Source organism: Lissotriton helveticus, chromosome 3_1 (assembly GCF_964261635.1).
Source record: "Lissotriton helveticus chromosome 3_1, aLisHel1.1, whole genome shotgun sequence".
Lineage (NCBI taxonomy): Eukaryota > Metazoa > Chordata > Amphibia > Caudata > Salamandridae > Lissotriton > Lissotriton helveticus.
In genome coordinates, this window is record NC_136061.1 from 1679907227 (window position 1) to 1679926924 (window position 19698).

Consider the following 19698-nt stretch of genomic DNA (forward strand, 5'->3'; position numbering starts at 1 on the left):
GATGGTTACATATGTGTGTCTTCATTTCTGTGGGCATACAAGTCTCCATGATGTGTCTCCTCTCATCCCATGCTTTAGTGATGAGTGTAGTTTGTGGAATGTTGCTGTGCAGTGTGTTGTGATGTGTGTCAATCTGTTTCCTGACGTGTGTTTGCTGTCTCTGATTTTCCCTAGGTCACTCCCGCAGCGGCATGATTATATAAGACTAGGATCCCTGCACCTGTTTACGTCTGTTTCTGAAGGCAATCATGTGAATAAACATGGAGGCAAAACATCATTGAGTGTGTAGGTGAATTTTATTTACAGGTTGTTTATTTGTGCAGGTGAATATTTACAAGTAAGTGGGGGGGGAGGGAGTTGGAGTTGAAGGTAATGGCAGATGAAATGTCCGTGCTGACACCACATTGGGGGGTGTCAGGCTAGTCCAGCAGACCAGTGGCAATGGATGTCTATGTGGGACAGGATAGTTTGCAGGGTGAATGTCTGGCTCAGGCAGTGTCAAAGTCATTGGCAGCCCCTCTTGGAGCGTGTGGATGGCGCACCCACACTGCTCTCACCCACTTCCAGCCTCGGGCGGCCCCTCCGTCTTTGAGCTGGAACTGAGTCAGCTGGGGGTGCAGGTTGGTCATGGCCCACATCCGTCGCCAGGGGCACAGGTGCTGGTGGTGGTGGCGGTGGCGGTGGAGGTGGAGGTGGCGGTGGAGGTGGAGGTAACGGTGGCGGTGGCGCAAGGACAATTGGTGGAGGGGGGGCTAGTTGTTCTGGGCAATCCATTCGCTCCACATTGTTGTCTGCTGGTCCATGATGTGCACTATCTGGCCAAGGTACCCCGCAATTTCCCACAACATGTTCGTGTTGTCCACCGAGTCCTGGTGTGCACGGTCTGCATGTTCCTGGCTACGGTCGTATGAAGCCTGGCACCTGGCTAGGGCTTCGAGGGATTCTGCCACAGGATGGGGTAGGTGTCCTTCATCAGTGCGGCGGAGTGCGGGTCGCCTGTTTGCCTGTTGTGCCGTCGCCTCTCTCCTCTGTGGACCAATCACCCTGCTTGGGTGTGAAGCAGATGGACCTGCGTCGTGCTCTGGGTTAGGCAGGGTGGCACAGGGAGGAGTGGTGGTACTGGTGGTGGTGGTGGTGGGGACTCTGTAGATCACAGAGGCAGGTGTCGCTGGAGTCACACATGCGACGGTTGTCGTGGCCGGGAGTCCCTGTGAGCCAGATGGCCCTGACTGTGTGCTTGGGCCCGCACCATCCTCACCACCGGAGCTGCCTGTGTCGTCGTCCCCAGAGAGTCCGGTATGTGTGGGAGGCGAGTGTTGCGGCCGGGTGCTGGTTTCCCCAGTCAGTTCACGATCACCTGAGGGACAAGATTGAGCTGGTCAGTAATGTGGAGATTACATGTTCATTACGATTTGTAAACATTTCTGTGTCCCGTCGCACACACCCCACACACCCTACCCTCCACCACCACCACCACCACCACCCTCCCTGTGAACATGGGGGCCTGTTGGGAGTTGTAGTCGTGGGCTCTCACACACCCCACACACCCTACCCTCCACCACCACCACCACCACCCTCCCTGTGAACATGGGGGCCTGTTAGGAGTTGTAGTCGTGGGCTCTCACACACCCCACACACCCTACCCTCCACACCACCACCACCACCACCCTGCCTGTGAACATGGGGGCCTGTTGGGAGTTGTAGTCGTGGGCTCTCACACACCCCACACACCCTACCCTCCACCACCACCACCACCACCACCCTCCCTGTGAACATGGGGGCCTGTTGGGAGTTGTAGTCGTGGGCTCTCACACACCCCACCCACCACCACCACCCTCCCTGTGAACATGGGGGCCTGTTGGGAGTTGTAGTCGTGGGCTCTCACACACCCCACACACCACCGCCACCCTCCCTGTGAACATGGGGGCCTGTTGGGAGTTGTAGTCGTGGGCTCTCACACACCCCACACACCCTACCCTCCACCACCACCACCACCCTCCCTGTGAACATGGGAGCCTGTTGGGAGTTGTAGTTGTGGGCTCTCACACACCCCACACACCTTACCCTCCACCACCACCACCCTCCCGGTGAACATGGGGGCCTGTTGGGAGTTGTAGTCGTGGGCTCTCACACACCCCACCCACCACCACCACCCTCCCTGTGAACATGGTGGCCTGTTGGGAGTTGTAGTCATGGGCTCTCACACACCCCACCCACCACCACCACCCTCCCTGTGAACATGGGGGCCTGTTGGGAGTTGTAGTCGTGGGCTCTGACACACCCCACCCACCACCACCACCCTCCCTGTGAACATGGGGGCCTGTTGGGAGTTGTAGTCGTGGGCTCTCACACACCACACCCACCACCACCACCCTCCCTGTGAACATGGGGGCCTGTTGGGAGTTGTAGTCGTGGGCTCTCACACACCCCACCCACCACCACCACCCTCCCTGTGAACATGGGGGCCTGTTGGGAGTTGTAGTCGTGGGCTCTCACACACCCCACCCACCACCACCACCCTCCCTGTGAACATGGGGGCCTGTTGGGAGTTGTAGTCGTGGGCTCTCACACACCCCACCCACCCTACCCTCCACCACCACCACCACCACCACCCTCCCTGTGAACATGGGGGCCTGTTGGGAGTTGTAGTCGTGGGCTCTCACACACCCCACACACCCTACCCTCCACACCACCACCACCACCACCCTCCCTGTGAACATGGGGGCCTGTTGGGAGTTGTAGTCGTGGGCTCTCACACACCCCACACACCCTACCCTCCACCACCACCACCACCACCACCCTCCCTGTGAACATGGGGGCCTGTTGGGAGTTGTAGTCGTGGGCTCTCACACACCCCACACACCCTACCCTCCACACCACCACCACCACCACCCTCCCTGTGAACATGGGGGCCTGTTGGGAGTTGTAGTCGTGGGCTCTCACACACCCCACACACCCTACCCTCCACCACCACCACCACCACCCTCCCTGTGAACATGGGGGCCTGTTAGGAGTTGTAGTCGTGGGCTCTCACACACCCCACACACCCTACCCTCCACACCACCACCACCACCACCCTCCCTGTGAACATGGGGGCCTGTTGGGAGTTGTAGTCGTGGGCTCTCACACACCCCACACACCCTACCCTCCACCACCACCACCACCACCACCCTCCCTGTGAACATGGGGGCCTGTTGGGAGTTGTAGTCGTGGGCTCTCACACACCCCACCCACCACCACCACCCTCCCTGTGAACATGGGGGCCTGTTGGGAGTTGTAGTCGTGGGCTCTCACACACCCCACACACCACCGCCACCCTCCCTGTGAACATGGGGGCCTGTTGGGAGTTGTAGTCGTGGGCTCTCACACACCCCACACACCCTACCCTCCACCACCACCACCACCCTCCCTGTGAACATGGGAGCCTGTTGGGAGTTGTAGTCGTGGGCTCTCACACACCCCACACACCCTACCCTCCACCACCACCACCACCCTCCCGGTGAACATGGGGGCCTGTTGGGAGTTGTAGTCGTGGGCTCTCACACACCCCACCCACCACCACCACCCTCCCTGTGAACATGGTGGCCTGTTGGGAGTTGTAGTCGTGGGCTCTCACACACCCCACCCACCACCACCACCCTCCCTGTGAACATGGGGGCCTGTTGGGAGTTGTAGTCGTGGGCTCTGACACACCCCACCCACCACCACCACCCTCCCTGTGAACATGGGGGCCTGTTGGGAGTTGTAGTCGTGGGCTCTCACACACCACACCCACCACCACCACCCTCCCTGTGAACATGGGGGCCTGTTGGGAGTTGTAGTCGTGGGCTCTCACACACCCCACCCACCACCACCACCCTCCCTGTGAACATGGGGGCCTGTTGGGAGTTGTAGTCGTGGGCTCTCACACACCCCACCCACCACCACCACCCTCCCTGTGAACATGGGGGCCTGTTGGGAGTTGTAGTCGTGGGCTCTCACACACCCCACCCACCCTACCCTCCACCACCACCACCACCCTCCCTGTGAACATGGGGGCCTGTTGGGAGTTGTAGTTGTGGGCTCTCACACACCCCACACACCACCACCACCCTCCCTGTGAACATGGGGGCCTGTTGGTAGCCATGTACATTTTGGTGAGTATGTGTCCAACGTGCATGGTTTGGGGCCTAGGAGATGTGTTTTCTCAGTTGTGTGAGCCTGACCATGTCGTGCTGATCGTGGTGCTTGGTTTGTACTTACCAGCCTCTTCTCCTTCGTCAAGTCCGTCTAGGCTCTCTGGGTGTAGTATCACCAGCACCTTCTCCTCCCAATCGGTGTAGGGTATGGGCTCCGGGGGTGTTCCACCGTCAGTATGATTGGCTCTTGCATAGCTTTTTGCGCGGATGCCCTTCACCCTGGTCTTCAGGTCATGCCACCGCCTCTGAATTTCATGCTTCGTCCTCGGCACGGTCCCTGACGCATTCACCCGGCTGACGATTCTGTCCCACATGTGATTCTTTTGCGCCACGGAGGTCTGCTGGACTTGGGCCCCGAAGATGTGGGGCTCTTCACGGATTATTACATCTACCATTACCTTCAACTCGGTCTCCGTGAATTTAGGTTTTTTTTTGGGTGCCATGGTGTGTGGTGCTCCGTGTGTGAGTTGAGTGAGTTGGGGGGTGCAGGTGTGTGGTGTGTGATGTGTAGGAATGGTGTGGTGGGTGTTTGTGTGGTGCGTGTGGTAGGGTGGTGGTTGTGTGTCTTCTATTAGAGTAAGCTATGTATCGAATTGGCCTCTTGCTAGCAGCTATGCTGAGATGCAAAGGATTGTGGTAGTGGGTGGGTGTCATTTTATAGTCGTGTCTCAATGGTTATTGGCAGTCAGGTGGTAGGTGGGCGTGTAGACTAGTGTGCATTATTGGGTACTTGGGGGGTGTCATGGTGGCTTGTGGTTGGTGTTGGTGTATCAGGTGGGGGGGTTGTCAATTATCGTGTGTTTGCTAAGTACTTGCGGTACACTTTCTGACATTAGTTTGACGTTAGGGATGTTGTGCGTGATGGATTTCCGCAGTGGTGCACTGTTTATCGTTGCATTGTTTCCGCCGCGGACGTGGATGGCTGTGCATACCGTGGTACAGGCGGATTTATCCTAATTGGGGACACGGAGTTTACACAGGTATGGAGGTAAAGTTATAATTTTCCGCGGTCATAGCCGTCCGCGGCGGTGGCTGTTCAATAGGCTCCGTCCGCCGCGGATGGAGTTAGATGTGTTCCGTCCACCGCGGACGGTGTTTGTTATGATCCGTCCGCCGCGGTCGGAGTTTCGTCACATGCATATCCTAATCGCAACCGCGGATTCTCCGCGGCGCGGCCGGGAGTAAAATATCCACGGACATGGCGGACAGTACACGTTTCCGTCCGCCATCCTAATCGACCCCTAGGTGTGGAATATATTCTGTGCCAACCTCGTAAGCCTAAACATATTAAACTATAACCCGCTAAGCATAACTCACATTAGGGGCATAAATCACAGTAGAGAATACCTCAAACATAAACACAGTATGCAAAAACCTCATAATCATTAAACCACAGTTAGAGGCATGAAACAGAGTGCGTAAATCATAGTATATGAATCACATTTCCTAGCTCCACATAAATCACAATTAGGGCCCGGCGCCCTACAAACCCCGCAGTCCCTTTGGCCAACTGGCCTTCTCAAAGGGGCTCAACTGCCCTATGTCCAAAGTGTCAGGCGCACTGCCAATGCAGCAGAAACCATGTGCACAATTGCGCTGGGGCAAAGGAGTGTATCCCACTCCTATCTCATTCACAATGCACCCAAAGAAATGTTAGCCTAAACGTGGCAGCTACCCACTACTTGCTGGGCAGCTGGGAACCAAATGTAGGCCTGGGCACTCCCTGTGCCCACTAAACAAATAGGCAAAAATGTTGCAGCTGCCCGTGTTGGTGCAGTGCAGCTGAGAATAAGCAAATGAAGGGGCCCTGGCACATCTGTGCCTCTTCAGCCCCACTGGGCCTCTTTAAATAAACTTTCCCTCTCGTTGGAGCAGCCCGCAATGGCGGATTCGCTCAGGAACATAGACCTGGACACTGGGACCACCAAGGGCCCCTCCGGGCCCTCCCTAAAATAAAATGGCATTCGTTGGAGCGGCGCTCTGTCTTGCAGGGCTGCTCATCAAATGGGCCTTAGGGAAGCAACTAAGGGGCAGGCACCAATAGCGTGCCTTGACACCCCCCATCAGGCTCCACTCACCGGACTCTGCTTTGCTCCCTCGCTGGGGAGGCAGCGTCCAGTCCAGGCAGCAGACACAGGAGAGCCCCCACCCTCGGGGGCTCTCTCTCCTTCCAGGTGGTGGGAGCAGGCACCGACTATGTGCCTCGCGCCTCCGGCGCCGTAATCACCACACCGCAGGGATTTCCCTTGCACACGGGAGCCCAGCATCACCGGACCTCCTCCTCTTTCTGCCATCACGCAGCTTCTTCCTGCTTCCAGCCACAACCAGGCAAAGACAACGCCTGACTTCCAGGTCGCGCCGAGTGGCGGCCCGGAGAAGGTTTTTTTTTTGCGGCTCCGGCCGTGGTGGTCATTTATTGCTGGCAATGCCGGGTGTGCTTCCGCCAATTAAATACTCATGAAGCGGGTTTGGCTCCCGCCATAAAAATCCATAAAGCGGGCTAGGCTCCTGCTTGTACGAGGCACAAACGCGGGCTGGGCACCCCCCAATTACCACAGCAATGCAGGGGAATCCCTACGAGGGGGATTCCCTTTAAAAGGGCGGCAGCTCAACGCTGCGGAGCCCAGGCTCCTTTTCTTGGGGCAAATTAAAACAAAGCGGTCCCAGGCGCTAGATGCAGAAAAAGTCTTGGGGTAAAGAAGGATAAGACCCAGGTCCAAGGGGCATAGGTGGGCCCAGGGAGGCCGGTAAACAGGGCCCTACAGCAGGGAGGTAAGCCCCACATGGCGGTTTCTCCTGGGCCCCAGAAGCAGCCAGCCCCCTGCAAGTCAGTAACAATCACAAGAACGATTTCATGGAGTCACAGCCCCTACATTTATATCCAGCATTCCTTTGTCTGCAGCGCAGGGCTTGGGGAACCAGATGCAAGTGGTTCATGGGGGATTTGGAGCACTTTGTTTTGCAAGCTCCTCTTCCCCTTGGTCAGGTGGGGGCTAGGTGATCGGACACACCACAGGGGCGGAACCAGCATTCACTAGACCAGGCACCATCCTATTTAGAGTCAGGTGATTACCTCTCCCACTACGCCCAGCCCAGATGTCCTATTCAGCCCAGCGCTGACTCACCCTGCCCCTCCTGGGACCACACACACCTCCCAGCCCCTCTCACTCACAAGCCAGACATGCAATTCACATCAGGCAGGCAGACACATAGCACACAGAAATTACAACTTCTAAAAGTGGCATTTCTAAGATAACCACAAAAAATATGCGCACACCATTGCGCAGCATTTATTCACACAATTTCATACATACTAAATTTGACCACGCTGCTCCTCCCATATCATGAATTACAACTGACACACACTGATCAGGGAATCCCCAATGTATTTCTATGGGAACGCAGGTCAATCTCACCAATGTAACACAGAGAGCGCAGTGCTAAATTGCCCAGAGGCTTAAAACCACGAACACCATGTCAGAGCTAAGCCACAAAGTTTAGGTGTGAACTTGCCAAAAAGGGCCAAGTCCAACAATATGAATTGGGAAACCCAAGATGTCTGCCAAGACTTTCCAACTTCAACCCAAAAAACTGCAATAGCAGAACAGTCCTTAAACATGTGTACATCCGAGGCTGTGGCCAGCCCACATTTCTCACAACTAACAGGTGTCCCTCTCGCAAATGTATTCAATCTTAGCAGAGAAAGATAGGCTCTATGTATGGCGAAGAGGTGGTTTCTCTTTAACCAGGCAGGTTTTACTATACCAAAGAGAATCTTAAATGAATCTTGCCATAATTTCTCACATTGTTCATTTGGTAAGTGTTCGCCCCATTGTTCATCTGCGAGCTTGAATTCACCATCTACAGCCTCCTCTATAGGCCAGTACCTTCTCCCTGGTGGCCTGGCTACTAACTGATGTTCCAGGGTGTTAACCCAGCCAATGGGATTCTTCAAGCTGTGTTGTGCTTGGACCTAGCTCTGTAGCTGAATGTACTTAAACTTGGAGAGGCCCTCCCCCACTCTTTCCCTAAGTTGTTCCCGTGGGATAAGTGTACTCTTCATACATCAGGTCTCCCAAACCATCAAACCCGCTTCTCTAAGAGGTAGAGCGAGTCTGTCCCTCAAGCATTACAGTATACCCGGTGAATCACAGAGTGGGGCTAGACTTGAGAAATAGTTAAGACCAACAATACGTTTTAATCTGGTCCATGATCTGACAAATGTCTGGAGGACTTTGAGTCAGACATTCCTAATGAATTTGGGTTCGCGAAATTTTAACAAAAAGCCCTCCTCCGATAGGCCTGCTCCCCTTAACATAGCCAGGAACATACCTCCATTCCTAGTATTTTCTGCTCTTTTTAACAGCATCTGAGAGTGTGATAGCTGGAAGGCCCAGGCATAATATTGTAAATCAGGAAAAGCAAGACCACCTTTCTCTCTTCTACGCCTCAGCTTCTTCCAGGCTTTTCTGATTGTTCTATATACCCAGACAAAAGAGTTTATGGCCTGCTGAAATGTATCAATAGCTGATTTCTCAAAATGTAGGGGGATTAAATTAAAGAGAAATGGTATCTTAGGGAGAACCACCATTTCGACCAAATTCACCCTCCCAAGAATAGTTAAAGGAAGATGTGACCAGGATTTCATCTGTCTCTGACATTGCCTTGAAACTTGTGCTAAATTAATTTCTAAGATTTTACCTATGTCCTGGACAATTTTAATGCCCAAATAATGCATAACAGGGCTAGTCTGTAACTGACTCACCTCAAGATTTCATATCTTGACCTAAATCTTCCAGGTGTTTACCTCATATGCCGACACCTGCCCAAATTCCTGTGCCAGTCTGATCACCGCCAGGAAGGTGACAGCCAAGTTTGCAGAGAGAACCAAGATGTCATCTGCATACAGGGTCACCTTCCTCTCCCACTCTCCATATTTAAAGGGTGTAATATTAGGATCTTCACTGAGCCTCTGAGCAAAAGGCTCAAGATAAAGATCAAATAGGAGAATGGAAAGGGAGCAGCCCTGTCTAGTTTCCATAGTGATCTTGAAGGATTTGGTCAGATTGCCATTGATCAACAGCCTGGCTTATGGATTTTGGTATATCAGCTGAATGGTCTGACAGAACTTCTTGCCCAAGTTAAATTTCCCCAAGGTCTCCGACAAGTATACCCGTTGACCCTGTTGAAAGCCTTGGTAGCATTAAGTGGCAGTGCCGTGAGAGGGAGTGAATGAGTGGTGGCAATATCTATCACCCGATAAAATCGTAGGTAAGATCTGATAAATGTCTGCCTTTAACCCACCCCTTTTGGTCAGTGTGAAGGACATCCCCCACCACTGACCCCAACCTAGTCTTCAGTATCATAGTGAAGATTTTATAATCTGTATTCAACAGCGAAATAGGCTGATATGACCCACAATTTGCTGGATTTTCACCTGGCTTCGGAATCAGAATGACTGTAGCATCATTCCAAGACTCTGGGGAAGATACACCGCTCACAGGCTCCATACTAGTAGTTGCTGAATTTATAACAGCCTGCCCCGAAGAACTGGTACTCTGCCCCTCACTTTTCCTTGTAATGTCTAAAACTTCAGGTAATACTCTGATTTATGAGCGTAAGGAAGGGGTGACCCTAATTTTTGTATCCAATGGGTTGTTTTTGGCCCTCCCCTGCTTAATAGATCTACCTTTAATCTGGTACATTTGAAAAGCGGAGTTATTGATGATTATGGCTGCATTTGGTGAGCTCCCCAGAGTTTGGTTGTTAGAGTGCTCCTCAGCACGCTGTTTATTAACATTTACGCTCCCTTATACTTTTCCAAGTCTTGGGGTAGACCCCCTCGCTTCTTGCTCTTCTTGTTGGCCCCAATTATCTTCCCAGCTGAAGCCACTCTGACCTGTATTGGCAGGCAAACCTGAAACTCGTGTGCTCCTTGGGTGACTCCTGTGATCTCTATTTCACTCCCCAGGGATTGTCTGGAAGGGCTCGCCTACACTGACCTCCCCAGCACAAAGGAAGAAGTAGCGGAAGGAACGGTCAATTCGAGAGTCAGCTCCTGCTCACCCCCGTCATGCCTTGAAGGATCCAGGGAGTCGCTGGTACTGACGCTGCCTCCCCTGACCCAGAGGTGCCCGCGAGCTGCTGCTGTACAGCCCCTTTTGAGCTCCAAGGTTGCCTCGAACGCAGTGGGAAAGGTGAAAGGGAAGTCCTGGGTGCGCCTGCACACATCCCCGACTGGTGCTCCAGAAGACTATCTCCACGGAAATTCAGCCAGCGAAATATTGGGCGAGATGTCTGCAGCACAGACATTCCAGCGGCAAAGTGGTAAGGCGGGGTAAAATTACAAGGGCAAAAGGACAGGAGACATGCGTTCCGGGTGCAAGCGGCTGCTCAACTAGCAGTTGCCATGTTCTCCGCCAGAAAACGCAATGTTTTATTTTAATAAAGAGTAAAAGGGGCTGGAGCTGGACGATGAGGACTGGCAGGCGGCGATCTCCTCCCCTAAAGAGGTGGCCATCCAGGCGCGCCTTAGATTTGTGCAACTTAAAATCCTGCATAGAGTGTATGCGACTGGTCCCCGTTTGGTACACATGGGCTTTTCTGTGGATGGTTTGTGTCGGCGTGGATGCGGTCTCCTGGGCACCTTTTTACATATCGTTTGGGAGTGCCCTGAGATAGTGCGATTCTGGACCAGTGTGCACGAGGTGATGAGTGAGGTTACGGGGGTGCGATCGATGCCGGAGGCTAGGAGATGCTTGCTGAATGTATGGGAACCGAACGACTACTCCGTATCGCAGCTTCGATGGGTGACCTTGGGCAATATGATCGCCAAAAGAGACATTGCGCAACTGTGGGGTGCTCAGGGACCACCCGGGATTCGGAAATGGAAACAAAACATGGACTGGTGCATGTTCAGGGAAAAAACTGTATATATTTCCCGGGGTACCCCCCGAAAATGGGGGAAGATATGGACTCAGTGGAACACTTACCGTGGCGATATATGTACCCCCTCTCCCTGACCCAGATGTTGCACCTACGTCCCCGTAACCCGAGGGTTCCTCCACCTCTTACTGTGTATTGGATACATTTTGTTCCTTCTGCCCCCCCCCATGCGAGACTCTTTCTTGATGGAAAATACGTTGACCTTCCCGCTCCCACACCATGTAATGCAACGTTGTTTATATTGCTGTCTTCTCTTTTTCTTTATTCCTTGCAAGTTGTTTGTGTTTGTATTTATAAAATTAATAAAAAGTTTCACAAAAAAAAATAAAGAGTAAAAGATGACAGTAAAATAAAAATACAAAAATGGTGTAAAAAAATACTAAAAAAATAAATACTAGAATCGATACAATCCTTTGGATCAATATATCCAACTAGCAAACATTTCGGAAAGATCAGAGAGTCTGAGGATTAGACCCAAGAGTGAGCTATAGCAATGTCTCAATATGAGTCCAACAGACAAGGATCCAGCCTGTATGCACCAGGATATCAAACAAAATAGGAAGCTAAATGAGATCTGCCAAGAGAATTTATAACAAACCTCACAGTAATGCTGTTCCCGGGGCGCAGAGCCACCAAGAGAGGTGGCCCTGCCCTGCCTCTTCCAGGCAATGACGGGTAAGGACGGGCCTGCCCTTGGCCCGTGTATCACCTGCTCACTGTGGGGGCCTGGTGTTGTTCATATGCGCCTCCGTGCACTGTCAGGATGATGAGGCAGTGACCAGGAAGCGAAGGAGATTGGTGATTGGACTCATGTGGACTCGCTGCTGCAGGCTTCTCACCCCCGGTCAGTTGCGGCAAAAGCGGCATGTCCTCTGGATTCAGAGTTTCACCATAAAGCACAAAATGCTTTGGGGACAGGTGGCAAAACGTAGAGTCATCAGCGTGAAGGAATACATGTTGTAGGGAATTTCATGGCTCACAAAGCAACAACGCAAACTGCTACAGTGCAAAAACATTCTGTTTTCAAAGATTCCTGGAGTGTGAGATCAAGTGACTCCAAATTCAGATCACTGGTTAGGATTGATCCAAGCAGTGCACGAGAGCCTAGCATCTGCACACACAAGGGTGGCAGCTACAATTTCACTATTGCAGCAATGTTATTAGTGGTCAGGTATCAACAAACAGACCAAGGACTTCATTCTTAAATGCAACATGCGTCAGCAGATGAAGCGTTCCACCATGACATGTCCACCACAGACACCTCTCTTGAACTTAGATAAGCCACTCGCTTGTGTTTGTCTGGAACACTGTAGCCCCGTACAATCAGATGGAGTGTGTAAATACATCTTAGTAGCAGTGAATCCCTGTTCTCTATCCCTATGGGTTTGCTACAGCGATCGGCTGACTCCCGAACAGTTATAAAAGTACTGCACGTCTTTATTGGAACATATGCAGTAGCCACATTCCATTTGGACCAGGTTCCGGCATTTGCCTTAAAGGCTCATCGAAACAACAATGGGAAAATTGGGTGTGGCCGTGTGGTACTCCTCCCCCTATCACCCCAAGGGAAAGGTGGTAGTGGAGAAGAACTAGGGGTGTACAGTCTTAATATCGAGTCATTTATTTCGAATGGACATAATATCGACTACAGAATATCGAGATGGCATTAATATCGAGGTAAGTAATATCGATGTAATTTTCATCGATTGTTATGTATGTTAAAAAATATCGATAGATAAAATATCGAGCAAGTAATATCGTTAGTAAAAAATATCGATTTGTTTAGTAGTTTAAAAATATCGAAAGTTGTGTTATCGACTGTCATGATATCGACTGTCATGATATCGACTCTTAATATGGATATAAATAATATCTAATAGTTAAATGTACACTGTTTTAATGTTTAATAAATACATTTATTGTTAAAATATAATTTATTTATTTATTTATTTATATAGAATTAATAGAAAAAATAATTAATAATTTAAAAAAATTATTACATTACTATAATAATTTCTAGGAGCGGGTAGTGGGTTTTTAGGGGAATAGGGTGGGAAGTATTTTAAATATAATTAATTAAATATGTAAATATATTAATTGGTATGAATATTTAATTAATTGTTAAATTATAATTTAATTAAATATATAATATTTAATTGGTAAAATATTTAATTTATTAGATTTGATAATTATGCTCATTTAAATAATTTATGTCATGTAGCGGGTTGTGGGTTTATAGGGGAATAGGGTGGGAAGTAATTTAATTATAATTAATTAAATATGTTATTTAATTAATTGGTATTAATAATTAAATAATTGTTAATTAAATAAAATATGTTAATTATATATAATTTAAGTGGTAATGTAATTAATTAAATTGAATAATTGTTCATAAAGTAAAATTTAATGTTTTATGTCATGTAGTGGGTTGTGGGTTTCTAGGGGAATAGGGTTGGAAGTAATTTAATTGTAAATAATTAAATATGTAACTGTATTAATTACTATTTACATTTACATAATTGTTCAGTAAATCATATATTTTATTTTTAATAAATTTAATTGGTAATTAATGTAATTGAATAATAGCTAATTATGTAATATTATTAAATTAATGTCATGTCGCGAGTTGTGGGTTTATAGGGGAATCGGGTGGTAAGTAATGTTATTAATATTATTAACAAAAGTAAACAAATTTAATTGGTCGTCATATTATAATAATTGTTAATTAAATAATTGATTTTAATTATATAAATTATAATTGGTAAATAATATTAATTAATTGAGTAACTGCTATTTATGTTATTTTAAGGATTTTATGTTATGTAGGGGGTTGTGAGTTTATATGGAAATAGGGTGGTTAGTAATTAAATGAAAATCAATTAAATATGTTATTTTATTAATTGGTAGTAATATTTAATTAATTGCTAATTAAAACAATTAATGTTCATTATTTAATATATATTTGCTAAATAATGTAATCTAATTGTTTAATTCTTAAATATGTTACATGCTATTTATCTTTTTCTGGAGTGTGTTTTATTTTTTAGAGGGGAATAGATTGGAAAGTAATATATTAATAAATAAGGAAATATTAATATTTAAATAATGTATAAAACGTTTAGCACACAACGTTTAAAATGCACTACCTTTACAATGAAAATTTTACAACGCTTAAACCATAGCAAGGCATGTATTTACATTAGATTTTTTAACTAGGCAGGTATTTTTAACATTGTATACCATTACAACGTAATTGTTGGTAAGTATATATATATATAAAATGTTATAGCTTTGGATTGTTGGGTAAAGGGGTATTTTTAGTGTTCTTGGTCAGTTTTCAGTATTTGGGTAAAGGGGTATTTTTAGGTTTCAGGGTCAGTTTTCAGGTTGTGGGTAAAGGGGTATTTTTAGGGTTCAGGGTCAGTTTTCAGTTTGTGGGTAAAGGGGTATTTTTAGGGTTCTGGGTCAGTTTTCAGTTTTTGGGTAAAGGGGTATTTTTAGGTTTCAGGGTCAGTTTTCTGTTTGTGGGTAAAGGGGTATTTTTAGGGGTCAGGGTCAGTTTTCAGTTTGTGGGTAAAGGGGTATTATTAGGGTTCAGGGTCAGTTTTCAGTATTTTGGTAAAGAGGTATTTTTTGGTTTCAGGGTCAGTTTTCAGTTTGTGGATAAAGGGTTATTTTTTGGGTTCAGGGTCAGTTTTCAGTTTTTGGGTAAAGGGGTATTTTTAGGTTTCAGGGTCAGTTTTCTGTTTGTGGGTAAAGGGGTATTTTTAGGGGTCAGGGTCAGTTTTCAGTTTGTGGGTAAAGGGGTATTATTAGGGTTCAGGGTCAGTTTTCAGTATTTGGCTAAAGGGCTATGTTTTGGTTTCATGGTCAGTTTTCAGTTTGTGGATAAAGGGGTATTTTTAGGGGTTAGGGTCAGTTTTCAGTTTTTGGGTAAAGGGGTATTTTTAGGGGTCAGGGTCAGTTTTCAGTTTGTGGGTAAAGGGGTATTTTTAGGGGTCAGGGTCAGTTTTCAGTTTGTCGCTAAAGGGGTATTTTTAGGGTTCAGGGTCAGTTTTGAATTTGTGGCTAAAGGGGTATTTTTTGGGTTCTGGGTCAGTTTTCAGTTTGTGGGTAAAGGGGTGTTTTTAGGGTTCAGGGTCAGTTTGGGGTTTTAGGTTAGAGGGGTACAGGGTACAAATAAGGTAAATTTAAATTTTCAATAAATTAGTTAATTTTTAATACATTTAATAAAAAATATTTCTATTAATATACATTAAACACAATATTATATAATTATAAATAGTTATGTTGTAATGTTATGCGTTGTAAAGGTATTTGCTTTGTAAACATATTTGTTGTTCATTAATGTGGTGTAATGGTATTTGCTTTTTTTAAGTTTCGTTGTAAAGGTACACGTTGTAAAAGTATGTGTTAAAAGTTAATACATCTTTTATTTCATTGTATTAAATAGAAATAAATTGGGAACATTTTCTATAATTATCTAATAAATTATTGGTAATTAGTTGTAAATTATTATTAATAGCTAAGTAAGATAAATAATGATAGTTAATTAGTAATTTTAAAATAATAATTAATATGTTAAATTAAATTGTTAATCATTTATTAAAAAAATTATATAGATATTATTTTTATATTAATTTATTAATATATGAAGTATTTACTTTCCCTACTCTTGCACCCACTGGAGTGGGAATAGTAATTAGTATGGGTTCAGTGTCCAGCACCTTCCATGACTTTACAATTGGTGAAATGGGAACAGTAATTTGTATGGTTTTAATGTGTAGTATGGTTTTGTGAGTTTATAATTGGTGCAGTGCAAATAAGAAAACAATTTTTAAATTAATACTTATTATTGGTAGGGTAATATAATAAAGTTTTTACATTACATAGAACTTTTATTTTCTCATTATAATTATTGTTATTGTAGTAAATAAAATATTAATACATTTTTAAAAAATATAAAATGTATAAGGCATTTTTAAATAGAATATTTCATATGCAATTAATATATATATACAATAATAAAGAAGGAAAATACACAGGGTTAAATGCAATAAATGAAATACAGTTTATTAACATATAACAAAAAATTTGTAAGTAGAGATTAATTTTTTATTTATATTGAAAAATTTGTATACACAGTTTTTATTATCCCAAAAAATATATAAAGTACATATATATGTTTTTAACACATAAATGATATTAACATAATTTTATGTTTTTTTACATATATTGTAATTTAAATAGTTAAACAAACAAATTGGTAATATGTACTTTTTATTTCATATCAAAAATTTTATTCACATAGACATTGAATATATTGTCATAGAAAAATATGTACATTTATTTTGTAACAGTAACAATTTCGATTTTTACCAAGTCATGTTATTTTTTTAAAATTATTATTATAAATATGGAACATAGTTATAATCTTAATTTTTACATAGATAAACACAAAAAAATATTTTTATATACATACATAATGTTTAAACTAATATTTCCAATTTTTTATTACAATTTATTTGTAACAAAGTTATATATGCAATTTTTTTTTACATATACATTATTTTCTAAATGTATTTATAAATCATCAAATATTATTTAACGTATCACATAACATTTTAATAATTATTTACAAGTAATGAATATTTATGAAATAATTTTATACAATTTAAATAATTATTTACACTTAATATAATACTCTGTGTATTTTTTTAAGTGTTGGAATATAGAAATTAAAGAGGATTTTGCTGTATACAGGGACTACTTTTTAACCGCGTAATGTTACTTAGGCTTATTTGGTGCTTCAACAGAACGCGGTTGGATGCTGCTTCGCGTTAGAGAGGGTAAGTTTGTTTTAATTGTTTTTTAGAAGTTAATGAAGTTATTTTTAGTGTATGTGTGTTGTGTTTAGGTTTATGTAGATAGAGTTATTAGGAGAAGATTGTGTGTTCGGTGTTAGGTAGAGTGTACGATATTTGATTTTTACCGCGTTTTTGTTGTAGGTGTGTGAGGTGAGGTAATATGTTTAAATGTTACTAAGATAATATGTTTGGTGTACAAATATGTTTATTTATATATGTATGGGTGTTTTTGTGTGGGTGGCTATGTACTTTATTTTTTCTAGGTTATCGTCGCGTTTCGCTGTTTTTGAGGACTTCCTTCTTTTTTGATCAGAGTTGTGTGACGAGTATTATATACTCTTATTTTTGCACACACATTTTTGGGATTTCAAGTTTTCCTGGAGCGTTTTTTTTTCTGCATTACTGTTTTTCGGGTTTTCTATCGTATCTCGTGTCTATTAAAGTGGAAAGGAGTCGCTATGGATTTGCTTGTATTTTTGCATTTTTTTTTGGGCTTCCATGGATTGTATGGGTTTTTGCAATGGTGTCGTATGGATTGCTTGGAATTGGATTACGTTTGAAGCTGCAACAGAAATGTAAGTATTTTCAGAACATTTAATGGGTGGGGAAACTGTTTTACATTTTGCTTTACTTACGTTGTATGTAACATTTTGTAAAAACATTATCTAAATACATTTTATATATGTTAATAATATGTATTTGATAATTTAATTGCAAATTGTTACATGTTATAATCAAGGATTTTAGGAAATAATTGCTTAATTTAATGTGTATAGTTATGTAATGTTTTAAAGAATTGTTTTTGCTATCATTGATAGATATTCTAGTCCTTTGCTAGTTGGATAGAGGGTAACTTGACTTTGGAGTGTGTTATACATTTTTTTAGTTTCTTTGGTGAGTTTAGGTCCGATCAAAGTTACTGATTGCTCCATTCAGAGCTCCTGGTAACTCTGTTCTTTTTGTAAGGATTGTATTAATTTGTGAAGGGTAGGCGTTCCTCGGCCTGTAGTTGCTTGGAAGGCATTGTGCCATCCTTCAACTGCATTGTTTGTTTTTGCTTCCTTATTTAGTGTGCTAAGGTAGACATTCCACCAAGCTATTTGGTATTTGGGTTGTCTTCTATGGCCTGATCTGTGTAGCCTTCCTACCCATGTGTCTTCGAAGTAGTCAAGCATAGGGCTTAGTTTATCTTCGTTTCTTTTATAGTAGGGGCTGTCTATTAATAAGTTATAGTGCTCAGTTACATCTGTTAGTGGAACATAGGCTAGGGCGATGAGTTTTTTGATTTGATAAGCAAATGTGCTATCAGTGGCGTATTGGATACTCAAGGTTGATTTTTGTAGATGTCGCCAGATACATTGATTAAAGTGGTAATAGCAACCTTGTATTGCTGTGTGTGGGTAGGTTTTAAGGATGCTGTTCATCATTGCTTTTTCAAAGTCAATGATAATTTTTTGAGGAAAATAGTTGTTAGTATGTTGAATGACTTCAGTTAGTATTTCGTGATAGGTTGCTTGCTGTTTGTTTGGTAGAAGGGCATAAAGGAATGGAATATTTGCATTTTGGAAATGACCATGGATGGTGTATAATTGATAAAAAGGTTTGGGGCATACAGAAAAAGTACCGTCCATCATCCAAGTTTGGCATTGGGTAAGTTTAGTCATGTTGTTTGCTGTGGCAAACAGTATAATTCTTTTATCTTTAGATTTGTTGTCATAGAGTATAACATTTTCTTTATTGTGAGTTTCAGAGAGTTCAGGGGGAATTTGGACTTCTTCGAAAGTTTTTGGTGTGGGAGGAGTAGTGCATGTTGCTCTTTTTTGTCTAGCTACAGTTCTTTTAAGGGATTTGATAGATGGTAATTGGCTAGAAGCATGTTGGGGTAGTACACTTAAATGGTGTTTCAGAATAGCAGTTGTTGGTTGATCAGTTCTAGTACTAGCTTCTTTAAGGGAATCTAGCATTTGTCTAATCTCTATTTCTGTTACATTGGGTGGGTGATTATGTTCTTTAGTATAAGTAACAGTAGTTTCCTGAGTTATAGCTCTACCATAACATTTGTTGGCATAATATTTCGTACATTTCCAAAACACTTTCAAATCTTTTTGTTTCTCTTGAGTGTAGACATATCCCATGTAACAAAGAAGCATTTTCCCTTTTTGTGAATAAATGAATTTAGCTCCTTCAATCATGATTGTATTGTAGTGCTAGGAGGTAATTAAAAGATAATGTCATTACATTTGTCGAAAAAATAATGTTCTAATCACATTATACAGTTTAAGACATTTTTAATTTACCTGTAAATCTTTTGATGATTTCAAGTCGTTATTTTCTGGTGTTGATGTTCTTCAAACTGTTATTTTCTGTGTATATCTTTTTGTACCTGTGGAAGTTGAGAAAATGTGTACAAATATTTTATTACTATTTATGATTTTTTGAGAGACGTTTTTAGCTACTTTCTATTTAGTTACCTATCTATTAAATGTTGAATTTACATTTCAAATATATACTTACTTATTTATATGTAACTTTTGATGTCCAGGTGTTGTGTAGGTCTTCTGTATTTTCTTTTTGTCTGTAGGATGAGTAGTAAAAATAAATACATATATTTTAGGTATTTGGCTTTTAAACATAGGTGTGAGGTTTGAGAGTTACATTTTCGCTGACTAATAATGTGGTAGTACTTACTTTAGATATGTGTAGCTCTC